The sequence below is a fragment of the Musca autumnalis genome, unplaced genomic scaffold (assembly GCF_047663935.1).
Source record: "Musca autumnalis isolate F117 unplaced genomic scaffold, ASM4766393v1 scaffold_4, whole genome shotgun sequence".
Lineage (NCBI taxonomy): Eukaryota > Metazoa > Arthropoda > Insecta > Diptera > Muscidae > Musca > Musca autumnalis.
The window spans coordinates 175,495,572-175,521,123 of NW_027411977.1; the positions used below are offsets into that span (position 1 = coordinate 175,495,572).

Genomic DNA, 25,552 nt, shown 5'->3' on the forward strand with positions numbered 1-25,552 from the left:
TACATCATGATTTCTGGTAGTTAGGGGGTCTTGAACATTATTCAAAAAATCTTTCTTGCAAAAAATTTGATGTTTGGAAAAAATTACATAATTTCGTTTTTAAATAATTTTATGAAATAATCCTCCTGGATACTACGGCATTGCTTAGCACTTAGGCCTTCTCAAACGTATACTTCCGCTTACTTTATAACTTCTACTCTAGCATTTATAACAATTTTAATAATTATAAATTTCAAAATTAAGCAAAGAAATAATTTTGAAATAATCGTTGCGAGTTATGTCCGCGATTTTTTGGGAGTTATGTCCGCAAAGCATAATAGGCCATTTAGATATGACTTCATTAGCCGGATTTAGCGCATTATCAGGTTTTATTTGCTAAATACGGTCATAATCTACCAGATTTACCACACAAAAATGAATCCTCGTATTGAGTGGATTTGTTTTTAATACGCATTGCAAGTATTCCCACGCAACTTTTGCTAATTGTCAAATGCCAAACAACAAAAACAGAAATTAGAAGAAGGAAATCGAAAATAATTAAATACAAAATTATTTAATATTTGTTTTAAGTAGTTTCGATATTTGTATAGAGATCTGCAAACGTCTATAATGGCGATGGCAAAATAATGCGATGTACTTTTTTGTTTGTATACATAAACAAAAATCAGCTTACTGCCATTTAAATTCTCCAAAAGGTATATCTAAATGCCGAAAGATTTGTACTGGATTTATTAAATCCAGTAGAGGATTTATGAATGGTCTAAATCAGGCATAACGCCCAAAATAATTTTGGGCACCGGCAATGGCAGTGTATGCAAACTACAAACTAGTGTAAACAAGCTATAAATCAGCTAATACTCAAATCAGACGGGTTTACTTGAATTTACTGTCAATTTTGTTCTTGAAGCCAAATACGATATCATGTTAATAAGCCCTTTTTGTCAAAGTGTCAAAATTAATAAGTTTACGCTTCCTATTTCCAAGTGAGTGGAGTAGGCATCGCCCATAAGCAGTTTCGTGCAGTAAATATAACGATTACATGTTTTGTTTTGAAAACTATGGATAATATCATTAACCACATGCATATACAAATGAATGTATATGTATGTACAAATCACACCCCCCTGAAAATGGAATTACTATAGGAAATTTCTTCCATATGATAAATGTATTTGTGTCTATTAACAAGCTGTGATAATCTAATTCAAACTGTCACATGTACAAGCAGAGATATTTAACGTGCGCTTATTTTCAGCGCACTTTTATTATCATTAGGTCCGGCTTGATTTCAACAACTCTGAACAATATGACCGACAAATAGTACAAATCACACATTGTTTGGATTTACCAGCAAATATAGTTTTTACTCTCACTCTCACAGTGGATTCGAAATACAGTGACTTTGATTGAAATGATGTTATTATATAATAGTTGTATTATATAAGCTCTGGTAATATTTAATTGGTGTTATCCTTTAATCCTTAATGAAGAATTTTAATTACAAATGCTTTGAGCAACACTGTACCTTGTTTATTTGAATCGATTTGAACCAAATTTGTCTGAGATATTTGTAGGCTATATATGATGTTACAGAGCAAATATTCTCCACCCTCCACCAACAATGTGTTGTAGAACCAACATACATACATAAGTAAATTCACCGTCCAAGGTGAATGCAGGTTGACGACAAGAAAATGCATATATGACATTGATAAAAGAAACCATACAATATTTGTTCAATAAATTTCAATATGGATATTATATAATTAAAATTTCCAGAATTTACACATAGTCGTCATTCAGTGAAATCACGTGCTACAGATTTGTTTGTCCTGGAGCTTTTCTTCATTCCTATAGGTATATAGATATGAATGTAATGGCCAGAGGGTTGTAGCACTAGCTAAGCAGATGAGATATTTCTACATTTTGAACGCTCAATGAAGACGCCCTTACCAGAATTAGCGGAGAGTGCCATAGCTCACCACACCTTACCATCGTATCAACTGCTCTAACAAATGACGTCAGCTGGTCAGACCATCTCCCCATAATTGTCTCCATCAACAGACCGCCCGATGTTCGGATAGCAGACAGGATGTTCTGAGGCATCATCACTGCTGCAGCCGCTCGCCATATACCTACTGGTCGAATACCCGAATAAAGATTAAATTTCCAAAAAAAGGCGGCGAGATTAGCAGACGGGCGGATGAGCTTTGTAGAGTCAACCTTAGTGAACTCAGAGTCAAGGAGCTGACACAGGCTGGTCGGTAAGCTTAATCGGAACACGTGGCTAAATTATCTGAAGTGTTGCAACATTGGAGAGGGAATAATTGAATTGTCTGCAACGGTTAAGTCGCTCTCGAACCCTGGGAAGAAGAGAAGAAAAGGACTGATCCGAAGAGGTGCGCAAGAAGAGTACAGCTTCGCGTTAGATCCCTTCCTGTCGATGAGGAACCACTACAATTTACAATGATGATGCTGCAAATGCCATCAGGAATCCTAAATCATCTCCATGGTGATGCTGAAACAGATGAGTCGGGTGTTGAGTATCTTACGAAAATTCTCAACCTGTAGTGTAGTAAGTCTGGAAAATTGACACGCTACAGAAATCAAGCAAGGATGCCAGCATAGGTGAATAGTACAGACCGATTTTGCTTTTGTCTCATGGGGTCCCTAAGTAGCACATATTACTCCACGCATATTGGTCGCGGACTCAACCAGAACCAACCGTGCGACATGACAGTGTTGGTGCCGCTCGACTTATCAAAAGCCTTTGATTTTGTCAGGCGCCCCACGCTGTTTGAGAAAATAGAGCAGACTACCGAGTCCGAACGGCGTGTCTAATGACACCACTTGTAGAGAAGTTTTACATGGCTGAAATACTCTGGAAATGTCGCCAATATTACTGAGACGTATTTTGGCACCGTTAAAAAAGTTTTCGAGGCAAAAAGTCAATTTTTGATTGTACAATTTGAAAAAAGTAATAACGGATTTCCATGGTTTAATAAGAAAGGTTAGCCAAAGCTTTATGTCAATTTAAATTTTTTTATTCGAGTATTCCTAAAACTTCAAAACAATATAAACAAACTGTGTATGTGTGTCTGGTGTTTGAATAATATGCCAAACAATTTAAAAACAAACGAATTCAATGATTTTTAAAATTGTTTTTAGACTATTTGTATGGAAGAAATTGGTGAGATTTGCATTGAAACAATCAGTTTATCATATTCACAACTCGATTATGTGGAGAAAACTTAACTCTTCATTCATTTTTCGCGTTTTTTATAAAATGCTCAAAAATGCATTGTAAACAAACCCACTTGTTGCTTTTATTTTGAAGTTTTAGGAATTCAGGAAAAACAAGGGTTCTATAGATTTTTTTCATTTAAATCTACCTCTTTACTTATACCATGCGGATTTCTATTACTAACACTCTGAATCAATAAAAATAAAAAAAATAAATCAATCTGGTAACATCACATAACGACATACCGATCTGGCAATAGTGACATGTTGCCTTACCCTGCGTTTACAAATGCCAGTATTGGCAAGACAATAGCAAAAATACAAACCTTTTTCACAAATACATTTATAAATTTTTAAGTATGTATAGAGAAAAGTATGAAGTATTGGTGAAAATGGTTTGTAACTTTGCTATTGTCTTGCCAATACTGTCTGTGTGTAAACGCCTATTATGCATAATTTTCTGACAGTCATCATAAATAAATAGTAAAAGCATTTTAGGCGTCATAAAGAACATTTCAACATTTTTATATTTTTTAAAAATGAAAAACTCTTCTATGGTTATGTAAAATAAGATAGCATTAACAAATAATAAAAATGTTACGTGTGATAAATGTATTTTTGAGTTAATATGTGATTATTTTGGAGTATTTTGCTTTGTTGTCCATGTGTTCTCTGGTATCAGGGTCTATCTGTGATATTATATATGTATATGTGGTGAAAGGTATTAATGTGTACTATCATTTTGTGAAAAAATAACCGCGCCCATCCGCGCCTTTTCATACAAATCTGATTTTAGCTGACGTAAAACTTAAGAATTTTGATATTTTTATACCATCCGCCATAAAATATGGGCTATATTTTCTTCATCAGCGTAAAATTCTAAGTCGATTTAGCAATGTCCGTTCATCCGTATGTCCGTCCGTCTATTTTAATCAAGATATCTCCCGAATGAATAGACATAGAGCGCTGAAATTTTGTCATTATGTGTCTTTGGTGTTAACTTAGATCATGTTCGAGAATGGGCTTTATCGGCCCATTTTTTCGTATAGCCTCCATATAACGGTACCGTCAGATTTTCGGCATTTTTAGGGTTTAAGGTATATTTTTGACATAAAGTTCCTAGTAGGCAAAAAATAGTCCACCAAAAATTATGGATATGGTTCCACATTTTAATAATACCCCCGATTTTTGTCATTTTTATGCTTTTAAGTACATTTTTACTAAATTACCTATGTCTTGACATATAGCGTTCCCAGTGGACAAATAACTACACACTATTTTTGAACCAAATTTAGAATGCTTGCATTAATTTATAAAGAAGTAACACACCACATTATGTTAAGATCTGATGCATATTATGGCTTTTATGAGACAAAAAATCTGAAATCTGGAAAATATATATAGAGGAGCTATATCTATATCTGAACCGACATGGTCCAATTTTTGCACATTTGGTTCTAAGACCATTATGAACATATGTACGAAACTTCGAAGGTCTAGCTTGCCCCTGTGATTTGTTGCCTCACAACCCTGCCACTGGCCCCACAGTGCACCGTTGAAAATGTGATGTTACAGAGTGCAAAGCGCGTGTAAAACTATAGCGTTATACAGATTACATTGGCTAGGTCATGTCAAGAGAATTATTAAAAAATCCTCCTATAAAAGATAGAACCAAAAAATGGGTTTATACGAGGGCTGAACGATAACTATCTGGCCTAACAATGAAAACGCGAATATTTACCATCAATAATAGTTTTATTGTTTTCTTAAGTAGTCTCAAGCAAGATTTATACGCGTTTTCATGAGCTCAAACTAATTGTTGAATCCCTTTTTCCATTCCGATTTAGACACCTCGAAAACATGGTTTTTGAACGCTTTTACAGTATCTTCTGGCGATGAAAATCGTTGACCACGCCTTCTTTCTTGATATGCTGGAATCAAATAAAGTCATTGGATCCCCACTTAGGGCTGTACGGCGGATGACCCATCAATTCCTTGTTTTGTCCGTCCGCCTGTGTGTTGAAATCAAGATGCAGCTCGCAATTTATAAGATAAGAGCTTTATAATTTGATATAGGAGTTGCTATTACCTCTAGGATGTTTGATATTGAAATTGGACTATATCGGTCTACGTTTTGATATTGCAACGATATCTCCCTATTTTCGGTATTTTGATGGTTGTGGGCTCAATACTCTACCGACATGGCTGAAATTTGGTATTTAGTCTTCGTTGGGAGTACTAAACATTACACCAGAAATTTGTCGGTATATATCCATATAGCCCTCGTAGGACGGTCCATCCCGATTTTCAGTATTTTGAAGGTTTCACCGACGTTATCAAACCGAAATGGAATTTGACGATATTTTTTTCCCAAAATATAAAAATTACGATTTGACGATTTTATGGTTTAAAATGACGATTTTTCACGCAAGTCAAAATTGCATGAAATAAAACATGATGACCATATTTTGACCAAAATTTCACGGTATTTTTATTTATTCTATTGTTTATTTATTTATATTTATTGTTCAATCACAACAACGTAAATCTTATAATTACAGTACAGGATTAATTGTATCATAAACTATCCGATTTACTATTTAATAATTTGCTGATTTTAGTATTATAATATAACAAAGGTAATTTAAAAACATATGTAACATATTGAAATTTTTAAATTTTAATTTAACAATAGTTAGATGTTCAAAAAAAAAAAGAAAAAAATGGTTATTAAATTGTTAAATAAAATGGTTATTAAAGGAAAATATAGAAAAAATAGGCACTAAAAAATTAAAAAGGTGTTTTTTTAAGAAAACGCGTTGCTGATGGTTTGAATTTCGTTACGAAGAGTGTTCCAAAGGCAAATCGAGTTTATGTAGAAATGCCAATCAGATACAGGGCTTCGTCCTATAAATGGAACTAGTTTTTTGCCTCTGTTAGACCGTGTAATCCGTGCGGAGTTCTTTTTTTCCTTATTTTTCTCCCATCGGACGCCTCCCCAGGTGGTGGATAGGGGAATACTCATCAGATATGGCGGGTACCGCAAAAATAAAATATGCGGGGCGAACCAAAAAAAAAGGAAAAATGCAGCGTCTGACCAACAATTGGCGGCAGCAAGCAGCGTCTGTACTCCATATGGAGCGGCTGAATATATAGACGGAAAACTTAACCCTTCAGAAGGCAACGGGAAACCACTGAAGTATTATCCTTTGTAAACCAAACAGTATGAATGAAAACAATGAAACATGGCCCTCAATCTCCGGTAATACGAGGGTGCTAAGAATCCCCGGAGGTAAAAGAAAACAAAAACTTAACGTCGGAACATGGAATGTCCGCAGTCTACATGAATCAGGAAAACTAGCCAATGCAATTTCGGAAATGAACAGACTAAATATTGACATTCTTGGGATTAGTGAAACATGGTGGCCAGATAATGGTGAATTTTGCTCCCAAAACACAAAAATATTTTACTCCGGAAATAATAACAAAAATCATAGAAATGGTGTGGGCGTAATAGTAAAAAATAGAATAGCGAAGTGTATAAGTGGTTTTGTCCCGAAATCTGACAGAACAATGCTATTAAAAATAGAAGCCAAGCCAATAAACATCAATATTATCCAAGTTTATGCACCCACAGCAGATAAAAGTAATGAAGATATCGAAGCCTTCTATACAGAAATCGAAGATTTAATGAGAATGACAAAACACCATGAAATCACGATAATACAGGGCGATTTCAATGCCAAAGTGGGCATTGACATCGGATTTTAGCATGTTTTTTATTTCTTATCCGATTGGACTCAAATTTTGGATCTAGGCGTTTTGAGGGTCAATTTTTCGATATTTGGGGTCATATCAAAAATATGCAAAAAATATGCAAAAAATATGCAAAATATATGCAAAAAATATGCAAAATATATGCAAAAAATATGCAAAATATGCAAAAAATATGCTAAATATGCAAGTGTTTTTTTCACAAAAATCGTCAATTAAACTTTGAAAATCATCAAAAAAGCATTCTAAATTAAGTTTTTTGACGTTTAACATAGTTTTTTGCAGATTATTATGTTATTGAGACTCTCCAGATATTCCGCCACAGCAATAAATCTAGACTAACAAGACTTAAATCAGTTTTCACAATGTAAGAAAATGTCAAATAAATTTGCTTCCTATACAAATGTAGATAGATAATGGAAAAATTTCAAAAACTCAATCAGAAATGTCAAAATCAACGTGTCCAAATATGGTGATAGTTTCTAATCGGCCAAAATTGTCTAGCAGAAAAACAAAGGAGCTAGAGTTAGTCATCGCTATTTTTGTTTAGATAAAAGCGCAATTTTTTTCTAGTTTTTGGAAAAAGGGTTCGTTTTTTAGCGAAAAATGGGAAAAAGTACTAAAGTACTATTTACGATTCCAGGTTCTGGAATATAACTATAATTAGAAGTATACGTTTTGAATGTCCACATATTAGATTTTAATATATTTATAGTGTTTAGACCTTTATTCAGTTTATACAGACATAAATTGGCAATTTTTGTTCTTTATGGTCAAAAAGCTTCATTGGAAAAATGCTCTAACTGCCGCTTTAATATTGATGACATGGTTTTAGTTTAATGCACTAAAAATACATAATTTTATAATTTCGGTCTATATTGTACGCATAATGCAGAATTGGAAAATGTTCACTCCTCGGCGAAAAGTAATGCATTATTGTTATACCCACCCACGATGAATAATAAGAAAAATGAAGAACGTCCAATGATTAGGGCAATATGACATCACTTAGAAAAACCACACAATAGAGTGGTAGTGGTAAAATAAGTCAAAAACCTTGGAATTGTCTTTAAATGGCAAAACCACTCACATATTTCTGCTAGAAAAGTATTTGGAATGCTAAAAAATATACTTCATTCATTCCTGCTACAGGAAAACAATTTTGATAACACAGTCGAAAAGTCATAACCCTTTTGTATACACAATTGTTTAATTTATACCTGTCCGTGTACTCGATAATTTGTACTAATTATTTAATGGAGAAGTTGGTAAAAAAATTGTTTCAGCAACATTTAGTAAAAATTATCGAGTACAAGGTCAAACCTTTCATGACACATTAGTCTTGTTGTATAGGATATAAATAAATATATTAAGAAAAATATTCGCGCAATATTGTCATTAAAGTTGCCAAATGCACTATACACCTAAAAGGCAAAGATTTTAAGGAATATTAATTTACAAAACGATGAAATTATGCATCTGTCTCTAGGTTTGCTTACATCCTGATGTAAACTTTAAAAACGCCATATTTCTAGCACTACTTTCACAATCTGATTGGCTTTTTCTTTTTCCGGATTTTCGAGTAGAAAAATCTCACTAGTTTTTACACGTAGAGCACTTTCATTTAAGTGTTCGTAATTAGCAGTTACAATTTAAAAAAGTATTATTATATAACTTCCATGAGTGATTTAATCATATAAAATAATTTATTTTCCTTACAATTCGTTAATCCGAACATTTTAATAATTCGGACACCGCCGAAACCTGTGGTGTAGGGATTATCGCGAATCAACTGTATATATGGGAGCAATATCCAAATCTGAATCAATTCTTACCAAAATAGGGATCGCCCTAGGGCCAAAAAATCCCCAATTTTTATGCGAAGTGGTCTATAAATGTGACCTGTGCTTTATTTTCAAAAAGACATGGCGAGATGCGAATCTATGCAGATCATCAAAAGGAACTGTGGGTCTATTTCGTTTCATTTTGCATGTTGCAAACTCATTCACTAAGACATAATACCCTTAGGGTATTAAAATATAGTTATCAGTGCAATCATGAATAAAAATTCCGTGCAGAATTTGTTTCCTTTCCCAAATTTCACAATTTTTTATTTCCGTATTTATGCTCAAAAAGGGAATATTTTTGTCGATTCGACTAGTATACGCCATAATGAAGCGAATCTAGTACTTTTCAACTTTTAACAAATATTGATTTTAAAAGAATTTCACTTTTAAAAATTATTTTCCGTGTGGAAAATTCAGAGGGAAATATTCATGATGGCACCGTATATATTTGTTATATGTTTTTAATTAAATATGAAAGATTTTATGTAATATTCAATATTTCCTTAGTCTTAATTTCTAGCTCATTTGTTATTCTGTCAGACAATTTTGGCCGAGCAGAACCTATCAACATATTTGGATACATACATTTTGACATTTCTGATTGAGTTTTTGAACAAATTTGTATTAGAAAGCAACTTATGTTGTAATAAGAAGGCTGTGTTATAGGAAATTTTCTACGTCTTTTAGTCCAGATTTATTGCTGTGGCGGAATAATAACTAATAACATGATAATCTGCTAAGAAATCGACGTTTAACGGCAATAAACTTAATATAGAACACTTTTTGATGACTTTCCAAATTTAATTTGATGATTTTTGTCAAAAAAAATACTTGCATATTTTGCATATTTTTTGCATATTTTGCATATTTTTTGCATATTTTGCATATTTTTTGCATATTTTGCATATTTTTTGCATATTTTGTGCATATGCAAAATATGCAAATATGCAAAAAAAAATAAAAAATATGAGCCTGTCATTGCATTCAGTTTTCTTCAAAACGAATTTTGGTCCAATCAGAATTTTCGTATCTTTATTAATAAAAAATATGCAAATATGCAAAATCCGATGTCTAGTAATGATGTAGTACATGGTGTTACTGGACAATATGGACTGGGTGAAAGGAACGATAGAGGCGACCGGCTAATTAATTTCTGCCAAGAATATAAAATGCTGGTAACAAACACGATGTTTTGCCTACCTAAAAGAAGGCTTTATACCTGGAAATCCCCCCAGGACAGAGAGGGAAATATAGTCAGAAATCAAATAGATTATATTCTTATAAACAAGAGGTACAGCACAGCCATTACAAAAGCTTCAACATATCCAGGGGCAGATGTACCATCAGACCACAACCTCCTGATGACGAGTCTATGTACCAAACTTAAAACAACAACAACAAATAAAACACCAAGAAGGAAACTAAATATTGAAAAACTAAAAGATGAAAATACTATGACAAGTATAAAAGAGCGTGTCAATTCGGAGTTAAGTAGGATCAACGCAGAGGATGTTGAAAATATGTGAAACTCCATTAAGGTAACTTTAATATCTATAGCAGACAATGGTCTAGGAAGCTGCAATCGACCACAAAAACAGAAAGAATGGATGTCAGATGAAATACTACAACTAATAAGTGAACGTCGTAAATATAAAAACAAAAATTATGAAAGGTATTGGGAATTGAACAAAGAAATACGAATAGCAGTACGTGCAGCAAAAAACAATCATCTTATAAGCCAATGCAAGGAGATAGGAAGACTACAAAATCTGCATGACGACTTCAATCTCCATAAAAAACTAAAAGAAGTATCGGGAGTATACCGGAAAACAAATTCCAAAATCTTATATAACAGCAATAATGAAGTTGTGTTTAGTACTGAAGAGAAGAAGCTGATATGGATTAAATACATAAAACAGTTATTCACAGACGACGGCCGATCCACTTACGAATCTATTTCCCCACCACTCACAGGAACCCCAATTACCAAGCAAGAGGTAGAGTCTGCAATAACGTCCTTAAAAGACAGGAAAGCTTGCGGTCCAGACGAAATTCCTTCGGAAATTCTGAAGTTGATAGACGACAACAACATGGACATTTTAACAGTACTGTTCAACAAAATTTACGATACAGGCCAATTTCCTCAAGACTGGCTGAAATCAACATTCATAACTATCCCCAAGAAAAGTCATCCAAAATATTGCAATGATTACAGACTAATAAGTCTAATGAGTCATGCGTTAAAAATATTTCTCAGAATAATTCATTCCCGAATTTATAAGAAATGCGAAAGCACCATGGGTATAACCCAATTTGGCTTCAAACAATGCATGGGAACACGGGAAGCACTTTTCTCTATACAGACACTGGTTCAAAAATGCCGCAACGCAAAAAAGGATGTTTTCTTATGCTTTATTGATTACGAGAAAGCCTTTGATACAGTGAAGCATGATAAACTGATAGAAATTCTTACATCCATTGATATAGACCAAAAAGAGATCCAATGTATAAAGAGCTTATACTGGCACCAAACAGCACAAATAGAAATAAGCGGAGAACTGACGGAAAGCATCATTATATCTAAAGGTGTCAGGCAAGGTTGTATTCTTTCTCCATTACTCTTTAACATTTACTCTGAAAAAATATTTCAAGAGGCTTTCAACAACGTTCAAAAGGGTATATATTTAAACGGAATATTCCTTAATAATATAAGATATGCGGATGACACAACAATACTGTCTGATAGTATGCTTGGACTGAAATTTTTAATGCATCAACTATCCACATACAGTCAATATTACGGACTAAAAATTAATATGCAAAAAACTAAATATATGATTATCAGCAAGAACAATAAATACAACAACATCACGCTGCAAGTACAGGACACATTTATCGAAAGAGTAAAGAGCTTTAAATATCTTGGATTTACTATAAATGAGAAATGGGATTGCTCAAGAGAAATTAGAAGCCGCATAGAAATGGCAAGAGACGCATTTTATAAATACAAAAAAATTTTGTCAAGTCATGATATTAATCTTACAACAAAGCGACGATTTATAAAAACATATGTTTGGTCAGTTTTGCTATATGCTGTAGAAACATGGACTTTAAAATCAGCAGACATAAAAAGATTGGAGGCATTCGAAATCTGGATATCATGGACTGATTTCATACCTAATGCCGAAATCCTGAGAAAAATGCACTGCGAGAGGGAGTTGATTGATTTGATAAAGAGACGGAAGACAGCATACCTGGGGCACATTATGAGAAACCAAAAATACAAATTGCTACAAAATATACTACGGACAACTATTGCTGCCAGAGCTGAAAGAGGCAGAAAAGAAACTATATGGCTAGACAATATCCAAGTATGGACGGGAATTCGGGATTCCGGAAGACTTTTAAGTGATGCTAGAGACAGAGATGCCTTTGCAGAGATCCTGAAAAATATGTGAAATTATAATATCCTAAGCAAATAATGATTTTTTGTAATATTGTTTTGGTCGCCTATAATTCGAAAACCGAATTGGCAAATAAAGAAGAAAGAAGAAGACCGTGTAAATTGTAATTTCTCAAAGAGATATATTGGTTTCATCTTAACAATAATTTTATATAAAAATAATAGAGACTTTATCCTCAGAAGTGCATTGAAACTAGCACCATAAAGGGACTTTGCAAGATGAGACACATGTTGATTTTTTTAATCCATAGATATAACGAATAATGTTTGATGGTTTTTACCTTACCTTCGAATTATATCAGCTGAAATTTTTCGTTTAGGATTGTTAATGTATGAGTCCAGGGGCTGGATTCTTGTTCTATGAAAATTTTAAATGAAAAATATTTCCTTTTTAGTTTTTTTCATTTGACAGTTTTTTCCCTTTATAAAGGTTTTCATTTCACATTTTCATAGAAATAGAATTGAGCCCCAGCTTCCTACTAATGCCATCTTTCAGCGGTCAGTCATTCAGTTTTAAATGACAGTTTTTATCGATTTCCGACTGTCCAACAATAAAAATGTACGTGGATGACCGACAAACATGGGCGGTCACACTGTCAAGAATATTTGAGCAAAACTGTCATTCAAAACTGTTAGTGCTGGCAAACTATCGATATTCCCAACATTAGATATTTTCTATATTCCATTTCAAAAAATCGATTGCTATCGATATTATCGTTAATTTGTCATCACCATTAATTTGTAAATTAAAATGAAAAATAAAGGAGAAAAAAAAAATAATTGTTTTTATTTAATAAAAATATACAAAAAATACATTTTACATATCCGAAAAATTTGCACGTTTTTTGAAAAAAAAACGATACTCTCGATAGTACTATCGATTTTTTTGCCAGCTCTACAATGTGTACCCAGCATTACCTTGCTGCATTACTGCAAACTCGGTAACAATAGTTGAAACTCTCATCTTGTGGAAGTTGTTTTTATAGCGGTATTTAAGTGGTATTGGGTCCGATATTTTGCTGTAGGGTCAGTCTCTTTGACATAACTATAAGCGAAAATATCGCATTAAACGGTAACGGTAAAAAAAGTTATCCCTGAAATTTTCAGTATAGATCCACGTTTTGATATAGCCCCCTAAAACGGTACCTCCCGATTTTCGGTAATTTGAAGGTTTTAGCCACATTATCTAATAATGGCGGAAATTTGGTATTTAGTGTTCGTTGGTGTATTAAACATTCGTGCAGGGAATTGTAGGTATAGGTCTACATTTTGATATATACTCCAATAGAACGGCTTCGTCCAATTTTCGGTACTTTCAATGTTTTAGCCACATTATCCAACAGATATTGGTAAAATTCGTTGTATTGTGTTCCTTGAGGATATATAGATGTAGCTCCCATAGAAGGTAACTTCCGATTTGCGTTACTTTTAAGGATTTAACCACATTATCTAATTGAAATGGTTGGAATTTGGTATTTATTGTTCATTGGGGGTACTGACAATGGTTGGTACAGATATAGTCATCAAACATGCCTCTCAATTTTCGGTATTTTGATGGTTTTAGCTACATTATTTAACCAAAATGACTAAAATTTAGTATTTAGTATTCGATATGTATATAAACATGCCTAAAGAGAATCATGGGCACAAATTCACGTTTTAATGTAACCCCCACACGGTGCTCTTGAGGCAACTTTAAATGGAAGGTGCTTACACCTTGGAAGTTTTTGCGGATTCTGAAACTACCAATTCATAAATGAAAACAATAAAAAAAAAAAAAAAATCGCCGGAGCGCTTTTTAAATAAATTGCGATTCAAGTTGGCATTTTTAAGAATTTTTTAGGTTTTCACGATTTTGTTTGGAAACCGCAAGTCCTATCGAATTGGGACAAAAGAAAATGTTGTAGCTCTACAAGATTGTCCTTTATGGTATCTTCGTAGACTTTACTATTTTTGAGATATATAAGTTCAAATTGTGACAATTCACTGACTGTATCGTCTCTTTATGAATCACTGTTAATACTGCAATTTCCCAACTTAAAGTTGTATATCGCAAAAATAGTACAACCTAGGAAAAAATTACGAAAGTCAATCTTGTAGAGAATTTTTGCAGCTATATCATGCAAATCGTGAAACCTAACCTAAAAAAACCCCAAAATTTGTGACCTGAACATCTATATCTCAAAAATACTAAAACCTAAGAAAATGTCATAAAAGTCAATCTTGTAGAGAATTTTCATGGCTACATTTCCTTTTATCCCATTTCGACAGGACTTGCATTCTCCAAGCAAAATCGCAAAAACCTAAAATAAACCTAAAAATGTGAACTTTGACCGCGATTTATTTAAAAATCCCCCAGCGATTTTTTCTTGGTTTTTGATTTTTCTCATATATGAACATTGCTGTTTCAGAATCCGCAAAAACTTCCCAGGTGTAAGCGGTTTTTATTTAAAGTTGGTTAAGGCGCACCGTACATGACGCTGTCTTATAAGAAGGCGATACCGTCAATCCATTGTCCTAATTTGAACTTCTATATCTCAATAACGGTAAAAACTACGAAATTATTACACAGATCAATCTTGTAGAGAATTTTTATGGCTACAACATTTCCTTTTGTCCCATTTCGAAAGGACTTGCAGTTTCCAAGCAAAATCGTGAAAACCTAAAAAACCCTTAAAAATGTGAACTTGAATCGAGATTTATTTAAAAAGCGCTCCGGCGACTTTTTTTGTTTTTTGATTTTTTTTCATCTATGAACATTGTAGTTTTAGAATCCGCAAAAACTTCCCATGTGGAACACCTTCCATTTAAAGATGCTTCAAGAGCACCGTGCCCATAGAATTGGTACGCCCCTTTTTTTGCCACATTATTCATTCTCATTCCCTCCATCATAAGATTCGGGGTATATTAAATTTGTCATTCCATTTCCAACACACTAAATATTTGGCTGAGAATCCAAAAAGTATATATGTATATACATATATTAGGGTTATAACTTGTTTGAAATTTTTGCAAATATCAAAAATACCACCGCATAGCCGTGTAGAGCATGAAAAACTACTATGAAATACGGTGTCATTTAATAATCAATTTAATATCCCAGCAAAATTTGACGGAAGGGGTTCTTTGCGATGACGTGATTTCATGTCATCCCAGCGAAAAGTTTGCCTCCAAAGAGGCAGTTAAATGATATGTACAAGTGATTTGGAAGTGCATCAAATTATGCATTTTCACTCATGATTTTTACAAGGGAGTGACCCCGGAAAGAGGCACTCCATTGCACCGCATTTTAACTGACCCTTTGGCATTGCATTTTAACTGAACCTTTGGCACTGCATTTTAACTGACCCTTTGGGGTAGAATAGGAGGCAGTCTAGAGCACGTGTTTTGAATAACAAAATAAAATGCATTTATTATTTGTGTAAAACAAAAATATTAATACCTTTATTAAATTAACACAAATTATGAAAATTCTCTATTGAATTCAATCGCAAACATGTGTGTTTCCTGCGCTCTTCATTTAATCCAAGCTTAAGTGCTTTTGCTTCATCTGCTAAATGGGTTTGATATTGTCTTCCCATCACCAGTTAAGATTTCGACATGTACTCCAACAGCACTCCATTGGGAAATTTTCTTCTCGTGAGTTACCGGAAAAATGTTCACAAATTAAATATTATTTAGTTTGTATTAACAAATTTTTGGAAATGTTAACACGATTATCTCTTTTTGGAAATGTATTCCGCTGCCTGTAGAGATGTACAAACTGATTTATGTACAGGTAGGGATCTCTAACAACTGCTAATAAAATGTAGTGAATGGAGTGCCTTTTTCACGACTCCGTTTGCACTGCATCCGGATGCTGTTAAATTGTGAGGAATTGGAGTGCCTTTTTCACGACTCCGTTGAACTGCCTCCGGATGTTGTTAAAATGTGACAAATGGATGTGATTCTTTGGATTGCATCCAAATGCGGTTAAAATGTGAGGAATGGAGTGCCTTTTTCACGACTCCGTTTGAACTGCATAAAAACATGCCGTGAAAGAACTAGTCTACCTTGCACTACTTCCAATTTATTTTGCTGGGATCTTTTGCATTGGTTCAAAAGAAGTCGTGAAAGATCCGATCTTTTCATTAGGATTTGAACCAATGCAAAGGAAGTCGTGAAAGATCCGATCTTTTCATCAGCATTTGTACCCATTCCATCGATCCAATAGAGATGATGTTTGTGTTTTTATTTACACACCTGTTTATTTTCATTTTGGTATGTTCCAGTACTGCAAAAATCTACTAATTTTTACTATTTTTTCCGCTAACATAAAGGAAAAATTGTTATCGTAGTAAAAATAAGTAGATTCTTGCAGTTTCTGGAACAGACCGAAGTTGTTAGAACTGTCGACGTGATGTTGTCTCACATTTCCTGCATATCAAACAACTAAAACTTCTAAACAATTGGTATTATATGAAGTCCCAACCATCGAGCTAAAAATAGAATCGGACTGCACACATTGCTATTTTAAAAGTTCCCTTGTCTGTTCTAAATCTGACATAGAATGAAATCAATCAAATCTCGCTTCTTGGAATTTGAAAAAAAAAGTCCGAAACGAAAAGGAACAAGAATCTGAAAATAAAGAAGAAACTACTTTTGGAAAGAAACAATTAAAAATAAATTAATTAAGCATAAATGGTATTTTCCATAAAAAGTCTCTCCTCCCCGTTCGTTACATTTTGTTCTTAGAGATCCCTAAGTCCCGGTCCACACTAGCGTGAATTTCATTAAAAATTTTCATGAAATTAGGCGTTATTAAATCGAACTCCCCACTACAGCAATTTTATGATTTTACTCTACTATGTAAGTCGATCTAGAGCAAACCCGTTCGTAGGTATTGATATGGTTACGAAGTTTTTCGGCAAATCACACACACGCGACCCGAACGCAAAGTAAGAGAGCAAATGTTTTGATTTTTTTACTTCAGTCTTGTACTGAATGTCATGCAAGAAGGTTGATGCCGCTTTATTTGTTTTTTTTTTTTGGGTACACTGAAAAGATTTTGCAGTTGTACAGCAAATATGTGGAGGGAAGAATTTGAAAATGATTTTTTGTTTTGTGTTAATATTTTAATTTTTAATTAATTTAATGACGCAGAATGCCTCGTCTGCAATGCAACAATAAAAAATGTATATAAACAAAGGAGAGGATTCGAAATGCGGTATATGTATCTGTTTGCTTTGATGAAAGCACTAATATAAGGGACACAAGTCAAATGCTATAATTGAAATCGCTATCATTAATTAACTCTTAGCAATCGCAGTTTTAATAAAAGAAACTGAAGTGGATACTTTTGACTGTGATTCACTGTATATTATTTTTAATTTTAGTCATACAAAGCGAACGCGCCAACAATATATTTTTTCTATTTGAAAATTTTGCCTTTTTAGGCGAAGATCATTTTTAGTATTTTTTTTTTTAATTTATTAATCGAGCTTTTTTATGATCTATAATGCAAATGAAAAAGGAAAGCCGACGATTCGAACCCACACACCCACCACTATGTTTGGCTCTGAACGCTAACACGCCGTGACAACTTTTTTCCTGTGTTTTTCATTTCATACTCAATATGAAAATCATCACCCTGTTCTGTTCTGTCAGTGTAATTTTACCCACACATAAACAATTTAAGCGCTCGCTCTTCTTGGTCGGCTATGATCTAGAGACGCATAATTTCATGCAATTTTTTCAATGAAATCACTCTAGTGTGGACCGGGACTAAAGCAAGCCGGGTTGTAGATCCCTACATATTTCCGTCACTAAACAAAAGAGTATAAATTACCAACATGTTGTTATAAAATAACAAAATTATAAAATAAAAGTAATTTACGAAATAAAAATACTTAAAGGAATGCATTTGGAGTCCATGTTGAAATCTGAACTGGTGATGGGAAGATAATTGAAAAAACCTTTTGTAAGATGAAAGAATATCAGTTGCGGAGAACGGAGGAAGTAATCTTTTGCGTTGCAGCGGTGGTATTACATTGCAATTTTGGATGTAAACTTTTGAAAAACTAAACTGATAAATTAATTGTAGCTATTTCATGAATTCGTTTGAATTAATAAAGAGTTTTGTTTTTCATGAAAACCATATTTCAATACAGCATTTCCATTTTCCAAACAAGACATGAAAATTTCATGCCAAGGGGTTGGTAATAATGACATGCCAAAGCATTGGTTAAAATGACATGTCAAAGCATGGGTGAAAATGACGTGTCAAAGCATTGGTGAAAATTACATGTCAAATCATTGGTGGAAATAACATGCCAAAGCATTGGTGGAAATGACATGTCAACGCATTGGTTAAAATGACATGCTTAGGATCCAGAAAAGAACGTCATCTTTTGGGGTCCACGCTCATATAAAATTCATCGATGAAGATGCTAAAAAGATGACATGCTAGATCACTTGCACCCATGATTGAATGTCATCTTTGGCATCGAACATTTTGCTGGGATCTTAATAATTGTTTTAATCTAATTTAAAATCAATATCAAACCATTCTGGACCAACTTTTTATCAAATCGCGATATTTCACAATATTTGATTGACCTTTGATAATATTGCAATTTTTTGTTTTTCTTTATAAACTCGCGAATTGTATGTTTATATTTATTGTATCTTTCGGACAAGAGAATATGTGGTCAGAATATCTAGGAGAAATGTATGAAGTTTTCTGTTGTCATTTGTAGTAGTAGTAGTTGAAAATGGGTTCACACTTTGGGGTAGATGGTGCCATCGGGTGGTATTTTTAAAGTCTTCACCACATTATCTAACTGAATAAGACTTAATTCCACATTTTGGTACACATAATGGTACATCTTGAGTTTTGCTATATTGAGTATTTTCAGCTAATTTTTCACACAACAATAGTTGTAATAAGACATTTTATGTTCCAAGAGGTCAGAAAACATCTCTACGAAAAAATTTGTCTACAGTTTGGTATAAACCCCATATCACGATACTTGACGATTACAGCTACTTTGGGGACGCTAGCTATATTTTCCGGCCAAAATACCTCTAATTTGCTATTTAAGGTTGCTATTGGTTAAACACGTGTTCACAAAAATTGTAGACATGGGTCCACATGTTGCTATAACCCCATATGAAATCTTTTAAAGGATTTTCCTACTGAAGTAAGTGTAAGTTGCTATTTCGGATTCTCAACGGGTAGAAAATCTCCTCGCATAAAATGATAATTATAGGTCCATATTTTGGAATACACCCAGTATGTCAGATTTTGCGATTTTAAAGGTTGTAAACGCATCGTCCAAATGGAATGGTTGTAACATGGCATTTAGGATTCTGAATGGATAGAAAACATTGATATCTCATTGGTGTCAAACCTTGTTTAATAGAAAGTGATATTCTTCAGTTAGCATATACCACTTCTTCTAGGAATAAATAAGCCCCGACGCGGCGGAAAATAGGGTTCAAGTCATTAAGACCCATATTAAAAAATTTCATTTCGATATATTTATTGTCTGGAAGTATTTTTGTTGCAGCTGTGTACGCGCATCTCAGTATAGTGGTATTGAATTTTCACTCAAAAGCAGTATCTGTATTTTTTTACTTGCTACATGTTACTAGAAGTAATCTGTCCAGTAACAATTGTAAATAACAATATGTAGCAAATTAACATTTATATCATTAATCGCATTTTACATTTAACATGTTTCATAAAACATGCATCATTTAAGTTGCCGATTGCCATACAATATCTGTCAAATAAATGACAAAAACTCCCAAAACGCCTGTTTTAAGTGCAAGTGTAAAATGCGTTTTAGCTTTGTATTCATCCTGTGTATAGCACTGTACAGCATCATGTCAATGACAGCTCTTAGTGGTCGGTATTAATATTGTTGTTGTATTTTGCAAATTGAGTTCATTATAAAAAATTACAAACAATATACATAAGTATGTATGTTCGTACTACTAAAACTAGTAGATATAAACACCACTGAACAGCCAGACAAATCACACACCCACAGACGCAAAATCTAAAATGTGTGATTTTTTAACTGCGAATAGGAGGCACATTCATTGTGAAAGTGAATCGACAACAAAGTCAGTAACACTAAATAACACAGGCACTCACACGTATACATATCACCAACGTATGTACGTGTATATCTATCTTTGCATTTATTAACATTTGAAAGTGTAGGACAACGAGTACGAAAATAACAAAACAATGTGACAATATTTGAATCACCATAAAGCCTACTGGGGAAATGAAGTGCAGAAGGTCTTCCGACCACTACCAGCAATGATGGATCACTTCCACGGGTAATTTTGGTTAATAAATCTTATGTTTATTTCAGAACGGTAGTATTTTTTGAGTATATTCACAAAAATGGCAATTAATAATTTTCACATATTACACTGTTGTCCACATATTTTTCAGATTTTTTGAATATTTGCAATATTTTTGTGTTTCATCCACTGTAACGTATTAGTAATTTAATTAATTTCTTTGATTTTTATACTGCGGTACGTATAATTAATATTTTATTACATCACACAAAACATGGATATAAGAATGAAAAATGCACTAAGAGACACATACATAACATTACACTCGTGTTTTCTTTTAGATACAATTTCCATATAGGCGAAACTTTATTACGACCGATAAAAACAAATAATCTATTTATTATTGCTAAACAAAAGACACCCAAAATATCTTCAACAAAGTATCAAAATGTTGTAAAATACATTATTATCAGACAGTGAAAATAAAAACAAAGAACACAAAACTAAAACGAATTAACCGAAAGCCCATCACTTCAGACGCCACGAATTCCAATTCAAACAACCGTCACGTTTAGTGTTATGAATGCGACTGAGTAGAATCATTGCATCGGCATTTATGAATCTGTTTAAGCACCAACAATGGGCTGACAGACCGACCCATTGACTATTACTCTTCTCATCAAAGACCACCCTTCGGGTTTTATCACAGAGTGCATGAGCTGTGATACTCTTTTTTTGGCTCTCCTGATGTGCTCCCACATCTTGTACATTTGTTTTTGTCTTCCTAAAAACATCATAATATAATATGTTTGTTATGAAGAGTAGTGGATAGTGTTGCACGTAAAAAATATACTCAGGTATTTGTTTGCAATATAATCACAGTTCTATGCCACCTTTGGCCCCACCTCATTAGTTAAAATGTATGGTAAACAAAAAATTGTACAATTTTTCGTTTGTTGCTAAAAGTAAAAAGTAGCAACCACAAACAAGATAAGGAAATTCCCCACTTAGCAAAATCTAGAAAACTCGTGTTCAAGTTGTATAGTGTGTAGTAACAAATTCTTGATTCTTTTAAGACAAATAATTAGAAATGATTAGATCCTCATGTTAACGTCGCAACACTCAACTCAAACTGTAAACTCATTACAACCGAATTAAATCAACGTTGCTGCGACTGCATCAGTGCGATTCTCTAACACATTTTATAATTTTGGTAATTAACGGTATATTATTCAATAAGTTAGCGACCAAAAAAGGAGTCTTAAAGTTCTTACTATAGCAACAGTGTTGTCAACTTTTATTTAAAATTTTCATTGAAAACTTTGGGTTTTAATGCTACCGATTTTTGTTGGTAAATCAAAAAATGAGTTAAAGAATCGCACTACTGGACCTTTCGTCGTGAGGGATAACTAGATTCTGATAGTCTTGTTGGCAGATAACACTTTAACATTTACATACTTCTTTCTACCAGCCATTTTGCACTCGTGAATTCAAAATTGCGGACATAAACATTTAAATCACCGCGCCACTTTTTGTATACCCTCCACCGTAGGTTAGGTTAAAGGACGCTTAGCTGTCGTAGTAGACAGCTACTTCACTCTAAGACCTTGTGGTCGACTGTGTTCATCCTAATTGAATACTGCAATGTGAAGTTGATGAAAATAGATAATTGTGAACAGAAGGGAGAAATGACAGAGATTTTAAGGAAGATAGTAAACAAGATAAATATCATTTTATGTCAGAGATGCTCAAAATATTTCGTGCATTAGTAGTGGTAAGCAAGCATTCCCATTGTTTAACCACGGCAGATGAAAACTAGTAAGAACGGCGTTAAGTTCGGTAGAACTTTTTGTAGCCTCCACCACGAGTTGTTTTGAAGTAAAATGGAACATTTAGTTTTGTTGAAGATAGTACCATTCCGCTCTTCTATCACGTCAAAGCTTATTCCTAGGAGAAGTGAAGTATTCTAACTGGAGAATATCAATTTCTTTTAAACAAGGTTTAATACCAATGAGACATGGATAATTTCTACCCATTGAGAATCCAAAATACCAAGTTACAGTCACTTCAGTACAAAAATTCTTTAAAAGACTTATCATCGGGCGCTATCGTTTACTACCAATATACATATGGGGATTTCTGAGTGAAATCGGACACGTTTTCAAAATGAGGTTTTTGATTTCCTTTATTTTTTGCTGTGGTGATGATGCTCAGCAGACCATTTCATAAAGTTTTACAAAAGTTCGCCGAAATATGCGAAACAAACGTACTTTCTACCATTGACTTTTTCACCACGATAATGCAAAAATAAATAAAATAAATAAAATATTAAAAAATTTCGCAAAACTGTAAAGAAACATTTGAAGAAGATATTATTTTCGATAGAATTGGTATGGTGCGTAATGAAATGTTTGTGAAAATAAAAATTTTAAAAATAGATTTGATAGAAGGCGCGAAAAACGATTAGCTGCTATTCTATTCGCGAAAGACCACTACTTATTTGAAAGAAACGCGAAAATTGCCGATTTGTTTTCCTTTTTTATTTTCTTAAACATGGAAATTTGACGAAAGACAATAGATTTTCAACAGCATTGCCATATTGAAATTGCTAAATTCATTATAAATTCAATTTGATTTTCTGCATTTAAAATGGGGATAATGTTCAAATCAAGGCCTACAGAAGGTCGGCCATTCAGAGTACTGTTAACAACATTTGACAACAAACATAATGGATTTTACATTATTGTGATTTTAGTTTCTTAGTATTTTAAATCACGATAATGTTTTTGACATCAAACATAATAATCAGCTGGGCTTATTGGCCGACCTTATGTAGGCCTTGGTTCAAATTAATTTGAATTAAGGCTGTTAATGCAAATTAAGACTGCCGTCTGTCTAGGCTATTAATATTTAAAATCAATTTTTAACAATCATTGACCCCTTCGATTTTCTTTAAATTTTTTTGTATTAAACTACGATCAATTACAAAAATGTTAAGTCCTATTTAGTAGTGGGATTCGAATGCTAAGTATTTTTTCTCAATTTTTAAAATTTTTCAATAAAGTTTTTCCTATATACCACTGTTCAAAATGTGCTATCTTAACATTTGTTTTGTTGTTTTATTTAGGAATTTACTTAAACATCTTAGGTTCATTATTATATGTTTGCTTTTACTATTGAATAGATTATAAAACTCAAAATTAACCAAATTGGAGGAACTAAAAATAAAATTTTCATATTAAAAGTTAATGCCAAGAAGGTCCTCCATGAAATTTAATGATCATTTTTTAGTTTAAATTAACCGGAATGCTATAAATCTGTTCGGAAAATCCAAACTATAACAAAAGAACACTTATAATAAAGGGGGTTAAACAATTTTTATTTATTTTGCTATTTTAAGACTGGTTCAGAAATTGGTGTACCAGCATTAGTGAGCATTCCTGAATGAAGTTTTTTTGAGCCCGCGATATGTTTAAACATTACATATTTCATATTCAAATCCTCTTTCGTATTTAAATAATCATCTTCTGATGAAAATATCCCTTTAATATTTGGTAGATTATTTGGCTCGAATGCTCAGTCATATAATTCCCGAGCTGTAGTTATTTGATCATCAGTTTAGTTACTTTATTGTCCGGATAGTACAATAATTGCTAATCCATTTTCAAAATCGAAAAATAACTACGTTTTTACGATGTTTAAGATAAATTCCTAAATAAAACAACAAAACAGATGTTAAAAAAATATTTTTTAAATTTTTTGGTAAAATAACAAATGTTTCACATTGGTATAAGGAAAAATTGTATTGACAAATTTTAAAAAATTAAGAAAAAATAGTAATCAATCGAATTGTATTGGAAACAGTACAAAATGTTCGCAAATATCTCAGAGAACATTATTTAAAAGCACACAGTTCCTGGAAACGCCATAATTTTAACGGATTACACGATACGGATTAGCCGAATAATAGTCACAATGAAATTTTACATTTTACATTTGGAGGAAAATAAATTCATTTCTCAGTTACATGTTCTCAAAAAACTCTGAATAAAACCAATAATATATAGCAAAAACATTATATATGTTGCATTATGAAAGGATTCTTTAACCTTAATAGTATAGAGCTGATTTTGTAGTTAGAGACTAAGCCCTGTACATGACAAGAAAACTGTAAAGAATTAACTAGAAAATAAAATGGCACTAGTTTGGTCCTTCCAAAAGGATATGAACAGTAATAAACTGGGTTATAATATGGAAGAAAGTCAAAGAAGTTGTCTTTTAGAAGTTCCTTGGCCATTCTCTAGGGTTGTGCGTTGTCCCTAGGGTAAGACAAATCAAAAAAGTGTTAGCTAAGGTCAATAAGGCAACTACAGCATCAAAACCAAAGATCAGAAAATCATTTTGGATAGTTATTTAGAGGTCCTTTGATAATAATCCTGCGAACAATACTAGAATCCGCTTGTTCGATACCAAGCCTATCCTGAGGCGTTACTATCGAATTCAACTGAACAATAAATCAGTAGGCACTTGTTTCTCTTGATGTACTACTATTTTTGAGCAATAAAGTGAAAACATTTGTCAAATTTCTATCATTTATGAAAATTTTCGATGGTGGTGCTATTATTTTTTCCCCCACTTTTTGAGAGTTTTTGTTAAATTTGGTTTATTTTTTTTAAAAAAGTATCGAAAATAATTGCAATTTTTGTTACTTTTATATTCCTTAGAGTCGTTTTGTTCTAAAATCGCATGAAACGGTCAGCAAAATTTGCACATGAAAATAAAAATACCTCAAAACCATTTATGTATTTAGGAGGTGGTGCTATTATTTTTTTCGCAGCTATATACGAGGGCGATTCGGAAACTTCTTAGCCTATCAATGAAAGAGAATAGTTAGTTTTTCAAAAATATTTTTATTTTTCAATAT

General features: G+C 33.1%; 1 protein-coding gene across 11 annotated transcripts in view; it reads right to left on the reverse strand.

Annotated features, from left to right (window-relative positions):
• Positions 1-21,301, reverse strand: part of mnd (L-type amino acid transporter minidiscs) — an 80,921-nt gene extending 59,620 nt beyond the window's left edge. For 2 of the 11 annotated variants that reach the window (XM_073980606.1, XM_073980600.1), the window contains exon 1: positions 21,091-21,219. The gene's annotated coding sequence lies outside the window, so the exon portion shown is untranslated. Of the gene's footprint in view, positions 1-20,470; positions 20,818-20,890 lie in introns of those variants that run through there. The other 9 variants (XM_073980598.1, XM_073980595.1, XM_073980604.1 and 6 more) reach the window with 8 other exon arrangements.
• Between the last annotated feature and the right edge of the window lie 4,251 nt (positions 21,302-25,552).